Source organism: Xyrauchen texanus, chromosome 26 (assembly GCF_025860055.1).
Source record: "Xyrauchen texanus isolate HMW12.3.18 chromosome 26, RBS_HiC_50CHRs, whole genome shotgun sequence".
Lineage (NCBI taxonomy): Eukaryota > Metazoa > Chordata > Actinopteri > Cypriniformes > Catostomidae > Xyrauchen > Xyrauchen texanus.
The window spans coordinates 15,561,542-15,573,168 of NC_068301.1; positions in this window are offsets into that span (position 1 = coordinate 15,561,542).

Sequence of the window (11,627 nt, forward strand, 5' to 3'; positions counted from 1 at the left end):
ACTGTATGTTAGTATTTAAACAGGGCATATTAGTATCTGCCACTATTTGCACTAGAGTGCAAAGAAAATGCTTTTTGTTGATTTTTACACTTTGTGAAAATAGAATCTGTCTGCCCTATTTTCCTTATTTCTGAATATCCCTCATTCTGTATTTTTTCTTCCTTCCTTTCTTCCTTTTCTCGCACACTTTCTCTTCCATCAGCCCATCCTTCCTTCCTTCTGTTCTTCCGTCCTTGCTTCCTTCCTTCCTTCCTTCCTTCCTTCCTTCCTTCCTTCCATACAATACACAAGGTTTCTGTGTTGGTAGGTTTAGGGGTAAGGTTAGTTTATTGAATATATAGTTTGTACAGTATAATAATCATTATGTCCATGGGGAGCCTTCAAAAGGATTTCTGCACCAACATGTGTGTGTGTGAGTGAGAGAGAGAGAGAGAGAAAGGGAGAGAGAGAGAGAGACCGAGAGCAAGATCTGGTGACACTCTTCACTAATGGAAACACATTGAAAACCTGCATTATTTACCCCTGGGCATAAAAGGTGTAGTCAAAAAGGTTTATTATAAAGTATTATAAAAACCTAAAAACTTGTTTTAACATATTCATTTAGTCAATATTGAGGACAAATCAAAAGCATTTTAACCAAATTTAAGATTAAGATTTACTCATAAATGTGTAACAATGAGTTAAGTTAAGGTCAAGCAAAAATTTAAGTATTTATGGGTAACAATGACCCCAACATAACAGGAGAGTTAAGGTCATGCAAAAATATGTATTTTAACATGATTCTTTGAGACCTGGTTGGCTAATTGTTGCTGTTTTAATCAATTTACAAATAATATACTTGAGTGGAATTATCTGAATTTTACAGTAATTTGCAGTAGGTGTATAGGAATGCTTGGGTCATGTTGACTTGAGTTGAAGATCTGATTAAGCCCAATTAAAAACAATCAGATGAATCATTCAGATCTTCTTTAATATTTATGTGTTGTTGATGAAGGTCATGAAGACCCATCTTTTAACACAACCCAAAGCCATGACCCATAGCTTTGACACTGCGTTAGTTTGACATACTTTTCGAGTGTTCAAGAGTACTTGTCACGTCCAGTGAGACTCATGGATGTGCAGGGGGGAAGACATTTTGAAGAACACACCCTTGGCGTTGCCAATGCAACCTTTGAGTATCTATGACACCTGCTCACATTTAGCCTTGTCTAGTACAATCATATCATTGAAAATATGCTAGGCAGTGCATGCCCCCTTTCTCTTTTATCTAGTCCACTGGAACTGTGATAGCACCACACTGTACTCACACTTTATATCTGTGCACCCGGAGAGAGACACAGAGAGATGTATGTTACTTTTTGACTATCGTGTTTTTTGTGAGGGCAAGATCAACCTTTACCACTGTGGGCACTGATATCAATCTGATGTACTTCAAAGCATGGAATAAGTTCCCTTTGTTGTATTCATAAAGTGTAAATAAGGGCAACCAAGAGTGAGAAAAGGGATTCGTCTGATGTGGTAGACACACCATGTGTTCTTTCTGTGAATGTGTGCGTAAGGGAGAGAGAGAGACAGACAGACAGACTTAATCAATGAAGTGTCTAGTGACTGAAAGCTGCAGATCTATCTCTCTTCCTCTCACTTCCTGTGGTTTTCAGTGTTGCATCACTGGTCAAACTTTACACTATTCCTGTCTGCTATAAGGCTAAGATCAAGATGTCGTAAAAGTCAAGGAACTCTGAGAGAACCAAGTCATAAAAACTCTCACACAGAAGAACATTTTCACCTATGTCAACACATCCTACAGAGAAAGGACAATAAAACAAAAATCTCACATCTGACCTCTCTCTCACCTCAGGCCAATTTAGGCCTATTATCCTAAAACTCAGAAACATCTGCCCCCCTCTACTCCTCCTTTCCCTTCAGCTCAGAATCACTTCAAACTGACCTAAGATCTGCATGTAACAAAAATATAATATCTGATGTATACAAATAAAGTGACGAGGCATGTTTGGTATCATTTAAAATGTCTTAAGTTATAAGGTATTTGCCAAATGATGTTTGTGGCATGGGGGCGTGGTCGTGTGTCGGTCTGCGGGAGAGAGAGAAAGCGGTAAGGCTTGTCACCTGGTTTGTAATTACCTCTAACACCTGTGTCTTGTTATAGTGATACGAAGAGAGACATTTAAGGAACGCCAAGTGTCGAGAAAGGGAGAGAGAGTTTCCAGAAAGCACGACAGACGGGAGAGTGCGTCTCAATCATGCTCAAATTTATATAGATATATACACCTTTGTTGGAGCTTGAATTGTTATCGACGGTCACCGTCGATTCTGTGTGTTAGATAGCACGATCAATAAAAGGTCTGATCTTGAACCTGCCTTTTTGTCTCCTGACTCCTCCATCGCTCCAATCAAACCAGTTCACAGTGGTGCCGAGAACCTGGGTTTCTTCACCACTGGCCGAAGTCATCAACGCCCTCACCAACATCCAGCAGACACAACACCATTCCCTCTTGGAGGTTCGCAAGGAGCAAGAACAACGCTTCCAAGCCTTGCTCCAGGCACAAGCCGTGGACCGGCAAGCGCTGCGGAGCCTGATCGCCAGGGAGGGGGCTGGTGCTGCGTCCTCCTCGGATCCCATCCCACCGCTTGCCCTCGCGAAAATGATCCGGAGGCCTTCCTCGACCTGTTCGAGAAGATGGCGGAGGTATGGAGGTGGCCTCCCGATTAGTGGGTAGCCCGCCTATTGCCCCTACTTTCCGGGGAGGTGCAGCTGGCGGCACAACAACTTCCCGCCGCCAGCCTCCTGGACTATAGCCATTTGAGGAAAGCCATCCAGCAACGGGTCGGTCGGACCCCAGAGCAGAGTCGACAGCTATTCCGCTCGTTAAGCTTCGGGAAGGACGGCCGCCCGTTCGCGTTTGTGCAACAGCTCCGTGATGCCTGCCGGAAATGGCTGTTGGTGGGGGGAACCCACGACATCGTGGAAGTGGTCGACATGGTGGTACTGGAGCAGTTCGTCTTCCAACTTCCCTGAGGCATGCCGGAGTGGGTCCAGTACCACCGCCCGAAGTCGTTGGATGGGGCCGTCCAGCTGGCAGAGGACTACATGGCGGCGTTCCCAGGAGGCGGCAAGGCAGTATCTTCTCTCTCTCTCTCCACCCCCTATGTCTTGTGTTCCCTCCCCTTCACCCCGTTCCCCTCCCTCCCGCCCAATTCCGGCTCCTTGGAGGTGGGGAGGCCCACCCAGTCCCCGGTCCAGAGGAGGGGTTTGCCCCTTCAAACCCCCCTGTCTCTCTCCGCTATTCCCCCCAGGTTGGCGAGCCTACCCCACGCGTGCGGAAGGAAGACCTGGGCCGATCTGCTGGAGCTGCGGGGAAGCCGGACATAACCAGGAGCGGTGTCCAGTGATGGAGGTGGGGACACTGGTTCGGATCCCCGACGGTCCACAGGCCGCACCCGATCGGGCAGGAATGTATCGCATACCGATAAGGGTGAAGGGGGATACACATCAAGCTTTGGTGGATACAGGTTGTTCTCAAACCTCGATCCACTAACGCTTGGTGCAAGGCGGGGCATTGGATAAAAATAAGCTGGTGAGGGTGAGGTGTGTGCATGGGGACATTCACAAGTATCCAGTGGTTACCATTGAGATACGATTCAGGGGGAAAAGGCATAGAGTCGAGGCCGCGGTTAATTCCTGCCTCACAAATCCACTAATCCTGGGAACAAATTGGCCCTGTTTTAAAAATTTACTGAGGGTAATGTGTGTGGATGGGTACTGCAGAGTGGTGGTGCGGGGTGTGGCGTGTGATACTATGGCTGGGGAGGCGGTGCCGGGGCCGTCAACGTCGGCTCCGCATCAAGCTGACGCAGACGAGGGAGTTCCCGTCCTCAGGGGTTTCCCTGAGAGATATGCAGAACAACAGCTGTACTTGTACTTTTATACCCTCTAAATGGGTCACGGGGGTGTGACCAAACAAGTCATGAGATGTCTGTTTGTCATGTCATAAACCGGTGAGATTTGATACACTCTGTTCCATAACTGTTCTAGGAGGACAATATATCAAAGAATTCAAAATCCTCAGGCTCTGGAGACATTAAAAGACAGTTACGTGCTCAAGCTGACACCTCGAGCAGACCACAAGCCCTGGAGTCGATTTAGTCAGGGAGGTACGGAAAATGCGGCGAGAGATGCTGAACATGTCCGCAATGTTGACGAAGGTCGTTGTGACTTGGAGAATCTTGCTGTGATACATTGATCGATCACTGCCATGGAGGCAATGTTCACTGATGTGGTTAGAAGAGAGGGGAATGTTGTGAAACGGATCGATTACCTGGAGTCATCAGAGAGGGAATTACCTGCTAATCCGCTAGCAACCAAGGTGGATTTGGAGCGTGTCTGGGAGAAGTTAGAAGACATGAAGAACCATAGCTGGTGGAATAATGTCTGTATCATCGTAATTCCTGAGAGAGCAGAGGGACAGGATATGTTGAAGTTCCCGGATGGGCTCTTTCCGAATCTGCTCGACATAGAAGGCCATAAGCTGGAAATCGAGCGAGGTCACATGCCCACAACAAGCGATGTCCTCCATAAAGTCAATGGAGTAAGTCATCTTGTTGTACTCACTTGACTGTTTGAGGAACCTGCATGCTTTTTTTGTATTGGTTCTGCTTAGCGGCTGGAGTTTATTTTGTAGAGTAACACACCTTCAGGACAGTTTTATAGATGAACCTACATGCTCTTTGTGCTTATGCCTCCTATTGGCTGGAGTTTGTTTTGTGTAATATATTTCTTGCAAATTTAATGGAGTAAATAATCTTGTTGTACTCACATTGCAGCCGAGTTGGATGGTTCACTGAACATTCGTTGACTGTTTGAAGTATCTGCATGCTTTTTTGTGCTGGTTCCGCCAATCAGCTGGAGTTTATTTTATAGATTATTTCTTGCAAAGTCAATGGAGTAAGTCATCGTGTTGTACTCATATTGCAGCCGAGTGGGCTGGCCCTCTGGACACACTGCAGTTTTTTGTGCTGGTTCCATTTAGTGGCTGGAGTTTATTTTGTAGAGTAACACACCTTCAGGACAGTTCTATGGATGAATCTACATGCTCTTTGTGCTTATTCCGCCTATTGGCTGGAGTTTGTTTTATAGATAAATTTTTGTTATGTAATTCTGTCTTACAAAATTTGTATAGAAACTCCAGACTTGAGCAATATGACAACAAAGTTGTCGCGGAGGTTCTCGTACGCATTCATTTTGTTTGGTTCTGGGGGATATTGGGGTTTTGATTGTTGCACTAATGTTGGAATGTGATCTTTATAATCTTGTTTTTGACACAATACATTTTTTCTTGTATGTCAAATATGTCAAATGTTAATATGAGTGGATTGTCTCTCTCCATGTGGAATGTGAATGGGTTGAGGCAACCCATAAAAGAAGGAAGTTTATTTCTTTCCTTAATCATAAGATATGATATAGTGTTTCTTCAAGAAACACATCTTTCCCAGGGTGTGCTGAGTGACTCCAGTCAGGCTTCTTAAGCAACCAATTGATCAAGGATTAACCTCCTTTTGGTCACCGTAATATGGTTCTCGCTTTCGGTGGGGTGCATGGTGAGTTGTGCGTGTATGCCGCAGAGAATAGAGTGAAGCCTCCATTTGTTAGGTCTCCACGGTAATGCGCTCAACAAGCCACGTGATAAGATGCATGGATTGATGGTCTCAGATGCGGAGCCAACTGAAATTTGTCTAAATAGTTTTGGCTATTTAGGGCAAGACAGTCATACTTTGATTCAGGGGACAAAGCATGGAAACATCTGGCTAGATATATAAAACAGAGATTTTTCTACCATTCCCTGTGTGAAATCTGCTGGTGGTGAAATATTTACCTCGGCCATTGATATTAATAATGCTTTTAAAGAATTCTATCTTGATCTCTAGCGTTCCACATCTTTGTCTACTGATGAGGATAATAGAAACTTTGTGGAACCATTAGAATTTCCTAAACTGACGACAGAGCAAAACAATTATCTTGCTTCTGAGATAAACTTGGAGGAGCTTGGTGAGGTAATTAAGGCCTTGCCTACAGGCAAGGCTCAGCAGCCAGATGGCTTTGTCGCTGAGTTTTTTTTAGATCTTATGCTAGAGAACTGACTCCACTTTTGGTAGAAGTTTATACAGAATCATTAAAGAATGGAAAGCTTCCGACAACCATGAGGCAAGCCCAGATCAGTCTGATTCTTAAAAAGGACAAAGATCCAAGTGAGTGTATAAGTTACCGTCCAATTTCCCTGATCTAGCTAGATGTTAAAATATTTTCCAAAATTTGGGAATCTCTTATACAAATAGATCAGGTGGGGTTTATTTGGGGGCCGTAACTCTTCTGATAACATTAGGCCTTTCATTAATGTGGGCAGTGGCAGACAATCAGACTCTGGTCGCTGCCATCTCACTTGATGCTGAAAAAGCATTTGATATGGAAGAATGGGATAATCTTTTTAAGATTTTGAAATTTACAGGTTCAGGAATACTTTTAATGGGTGGATTAATTTACTTTATAGACACCAGGTTGCGGCGGTTCAAACAAATTGATTAATTTCAGATTATTTTGCTCTGGATAGATGCACCCGGCAGTGTTGCCCTCTTTCCCTCTTATTGTTCTGTCTTGCCCTAGAACCATAAGCAGCCACAATAATAAATGAGGATAATTTTCCAGGGGTGGTGGTGGGAGGTGTGGCGCATAAGCTTTTGCTTTACGTAGATGATATTTTATTATTTTTCTCTGACCCAACTAGATCTATGCCTTGCCTCAACTGAATTATTAATTCCTTTTCTAAATTCTCAGGATACAGAGTGAATTTGTCTAAATCCAAAGCTTTGGCTCTGACAGCATTCTGGCCGGTAACAGCTTTTCAGCGGGGCTCCTTCTCAAACAGGACATTAAGTATTTGGGTATTTTATTCCCAGCAAATTTGTGTGATTTAGTTAGAGGTAATTTTGACCCTTTAATAAAAAGTTTTTCAAGCAATGTGGGTAGATGGGCTTAATTACATTTATCTATGACTGGGAAGTTTAATATTATTAAAATGAATTGTATTCAGAAATTCAACTACCTGCTACAATATCTCCCTATAGATGTCCCCCTCTCTTATTTAATGCAATTTGATAGCATGGCAAAGTCCTTCATTTGGAATGGTAAACATCAGATTACATTTCAGTAAGTTACATAGGCCAATTAACAAAAGTGAGCTAGGCCTACCCAAGATTTTGTTTTTTTATTATGCATTCGGTCTCAGACATTTGGCTCATTGGTCTCTCCCACCTGAGAGAGCCCCTCCCTGTTTATGTATTGAACAGGAAGTTCTTGCCCATATTTCACCATTGCAAAGCCATTCTATCAAACTAAATGGAGAAGTTAAGTTACTACACCATGTTATCTCACATTTGTACTCAGTATGGACAAAAGTGTCCAGAGTGTTTGATTTGGAAATGTATTTAAATGTAGCCTCGAGCATATGGCCGAACCCAAAATGATGTAATAATAAGTCACCTTTCTGCTGGACAGAGTGGATAGTGAGGGAGGAAAATATGCTCAGTGACATATGAGAGTGGAGGAGTGTTGAGATCCTTTGAAAACATGGTTCAACATTTTGGGATTCCCATGTCTCCGTTCTTTACGTATTTAAAGCTGTACTATTTTTGGGAGTAGCATACACCCCCTAAAGTGACAGATACTCTGGGGGTACTTTGATTACTGCTTTTGGAAAAGGTCATGAGGCATCAGTGTATTACTCCCTGCTAATTCACAGTCTAGGGTATGGAGCTTCGGCTTCTTTCAAGAGATAATGAGAGAAAGATTAAGTTCGGGGGGTAGGGTTTAATTGTATTTAATTTGTTGAATGGAATCAATAAAAATTGTTAATAATAAAAAAAATATCTATTGATTATAGATCTTATACAGTTATTTTGTTTTTTGGAAAGAACAAGATTCTTTATAATATCACCTTTGCCATGCTTACTATTTTTCACTCTCAGTATAGGGGATTAAGGAGCAAGGGGATCATCATATTTGGGGGGTCCTTGGAACTAAAAAGTTTGAAAATGTCTGCCATATATAAGCACATGCATTTATTGAATTCACACTCTGGGTAAAGCAACATATTTATGTTTGATTTTCCTAGTCATTGATTTAAAATATGTACATTTGATGTTAGTATGTTACAGTAATGTTAATTTATACTCAAAAGACAATATAGTCTCCTCCAATTTAACTCCACATTAACTTCCAAATTTTACTCTCAACTGCTCTAATTCAGTGTTCAGATAATCTCTTCTGCTTCAAGTCTCTTACCTCACGGTGTGGGGCCTTCTTAATGACTGAGGCTTGCACATCGAATTCATTAAATCTGATTGGTTCGTTAGAAGCCAAGCCAGATCTCTAATGACCAGTTTAATGAATATTCAAACACCCTTTCTGGCTCTCTGTCCAGTTCTGGCTGTTACATCCTTGTTGCTGAGAATGGAAGGACAAAGCCAAATTGTTTAACAGCTTGCAAGTCTTGGCCGGCATGTTGCGGCGATGAATCTACATAATCTGTGGTCATTCATGCTTTCGAATCACCTCACCACAGTCTGCAGTAACAGTCTCAACCTCAATGTTTTCATCTCCAGTCATTGTTAATTTTACTTATTTAATAAACAGTGTTTTTGTTGTTGTTGCTGTACTTCCTTGCCTTGTGTAAACCAGGAGTGTAGACGGGCAATAAGAGTGTCTCGGGTGTCCTGTGGGTTTAGGAGGATTTTAAATACATTGAACAATAGCTAAAATTGTCTCCTTGGAAACATTGGCAAAATCTGAAATAATACCATACAAATGATAAAGAAACAAGGTGCAGTGGCTGCACAAGAATTTAGAACATGATCTGTTGGGACCAATTTTACTAGTAACAGTGGGAATATAAAGCATGTAAACATCGACTGTTCCAGACCACAAAGCAGCTTCTTGGAGAAATTGCATTGTTGACATATTAAGACTGTACCCATGCTCCATCATTTGGGAGAGTGTGCATTTATATTATGTGTGTGGATGTGTGAACGAGTCAAGGGATCAGCTCTCCATCAGCATGATTTTTGGTGCTCCAGGATATGGTCATAGATTGGCACTGTTGGACAATACTTAACTGTATTTTCTATAAAACCCTTCGATACTTATCAGGGCAGGGGGTGTTCATGTTTATTTATCTGTCTGGGAGGTATTCTAAAGCAGATGACTGATTCTTTTCCATAGGTTTAGAAATTATTAGGTTGGAAAAGGTATCGTGTAGAATGCACGTTCAGAGACGTTCGGAAGTGCACAAACAAGGAAGAAAGAAAGGAAGAATGGCAGGAAGAAAAAAGTGCAGACATAGGGAATTGCTGAAGGAAGTACTGAAGAGCAGAAGAAAGAAAAGTTATGTTGAAGGAAGGAAGTGCAGAAGGAAGGAAGCAAAGAATGAAAGAATAAATGTTAAAGGAAGAAAAAAGTGCAGAAGGGAGTAAGTGCAAAAGGAGGTGCAAAAGGAAGAAAGAAGTTCAGAGTGAGGTATATGCAGAAGAAAGAAAGAAAGAATGACGGGCTGATGGAAGAGGAAGAGCGTAAGGAAAGAAAGACGGAAAAAGGAAGGAAGGAAGGAAGGATGGATGGGATAAATACAGAAGTCAGTAAGGAAGAAAAGAAGAAAACATTTATGAAAAAAAGAAAGGGAGAAAAAAGTGCTAAAGAGGGAAATGCTGAAAGAAGGAAGAAAAGAAAGAAGTTGGAAAGAAGAGAAATGCATTTATCAATATAGTTTAAAATGTAGTGATAATGACACGGCCACCCAATTGTGTAGTAGACCTCACACAAGATACTTAAGTTTGTGATGATTTTTTATCACGTCACTTAAGGGGTGTGTGTGTGTGTGTGTGTGTGTGTGTGTGTGTGTGTGTGTGTGTGTGTGTGTGTGTGCATTTATCACTTTGTGGGGACCAAATGTCCCCATAAGGATAATAAAACGTCCTTGTTACTTTTGAAACCCCTGTTCCCTGATGGAGGGAACGAGACGTTGTGTCGATGTAGTGACACTAGGGGTCACTCTTTAGAGCCCGGAAACACTTATGATCTTTGATAGAAGGCCAATGGGAATGCCAACCCCCGGACATACGGGTATAAAAGGAGGGGACGTGCATACCACTCATTAGGTTTTGTGCTGAGGAGCCGACAATAATGTCAGTTCAGTGTTGTGGCAGGAGGGAAAGAAGGTCCTTCTTCAGGGAAATTCGCAAGGGAGGGGCTGATGTGAGGAGTACGAGGTCCGAGATCCAAGTCTGTGTGGGCCAGTAGGGGGCCACTAGGGTGACCTGCTCCTCGTCTTCCCTGACCTTGCATAGGGTCTGTGCAAGTAGGTTCCCTGGGGGGAACGCATACTTGCGTAGTCCAGGTGTGCCAGCACGTCTATGCCAAGGGGGCCTCAGTCAGGGCGTACCAGAGCGGGCAATACAAGGATTATTGGGAGGCAAACAGGTCTAAATGTGCCTGCCCGTATTGACTCCAAATTAGCTAGACCAACTGAGGGTGGAGTCTCCACTCTCCCTTGCGGGTGACCTGACGTGACATTGCGTCCACCGTGGTGTTGAGGTTGCCCAGGATGTGAGTGGCTCGCAGCAATTTGAGGTGCTGCTGGCTCCAGAGGAGGAGACAGCGGGCGAGTTGTTACATGCGAGGGCAGCGTAACCCGCCTTGGCGTTTGATGTAAGCGACCGTCGCCGTGTTGTCTGTTCGAACCAACATGTGCTTGCACTGGATCAACGGCGAGCAGTATTGCCAGCAACTTGAGGCAGTTGATGTGCTAATGTAGCTGCAGGCCCGTCCAGGGGCCGGTAGCCGCATTCCCATTGCATGTGGTGCCCCAGCCTGTCTTTCTTGTAACCACGACACGCTTGGAGACCTTCTCTAGGGGAACCCCTGCCCATAGAAATGCAATGTCTTTCCAAGGGCTGAAGAGACGGCGACAGATCTCTGGACTCGAGTCCGGAGCCAGTGCTGAAGCGGTCTCATATGCATCAACCCAAGCAGTGTGGTCACCGCTGAGGACACCATATGCACCAGGAGCTTCTGAAGTAGTTTCAGTGGTACCACAGTCCTCTGTCAGAATGCCTTCAGACAGGCCAGCACCGACTGGGCATGCTCGTTGGTGAGGCGAGCTGTCATCGAGACTGAGTCCAACTCCAAACCGAGAAAAGAGATGCTCTGAATCGGGAGGAGCTTGCTCTTTTCCCAGTTGACCCAAAGCTATAGCCAGCTGAGGTGCGTAAGCACCAGGTCCCAGTCTGCACACAACACATCCCGAGAGTGAGCTAGAATTAGCCAGTTATCGAGGTAGTTGAGAATATGGATGCCAACTTCCCTTAACGGGGCAGGACACATATGCTCGTGAAGACACGAGGTGACAAGGACAGGCCGTAAGTGAGGACTTTGTATTGGTACGCCTGACCCTCGAATGCAAAATTCAGGAAGGGTCTGTGTCGAGGTAGAATGAGACCTGGAATTACACGTCTACCGCCACGAACCAATCTTGATGCTGGTCGCTAGTTAGAATGTGTCTTAA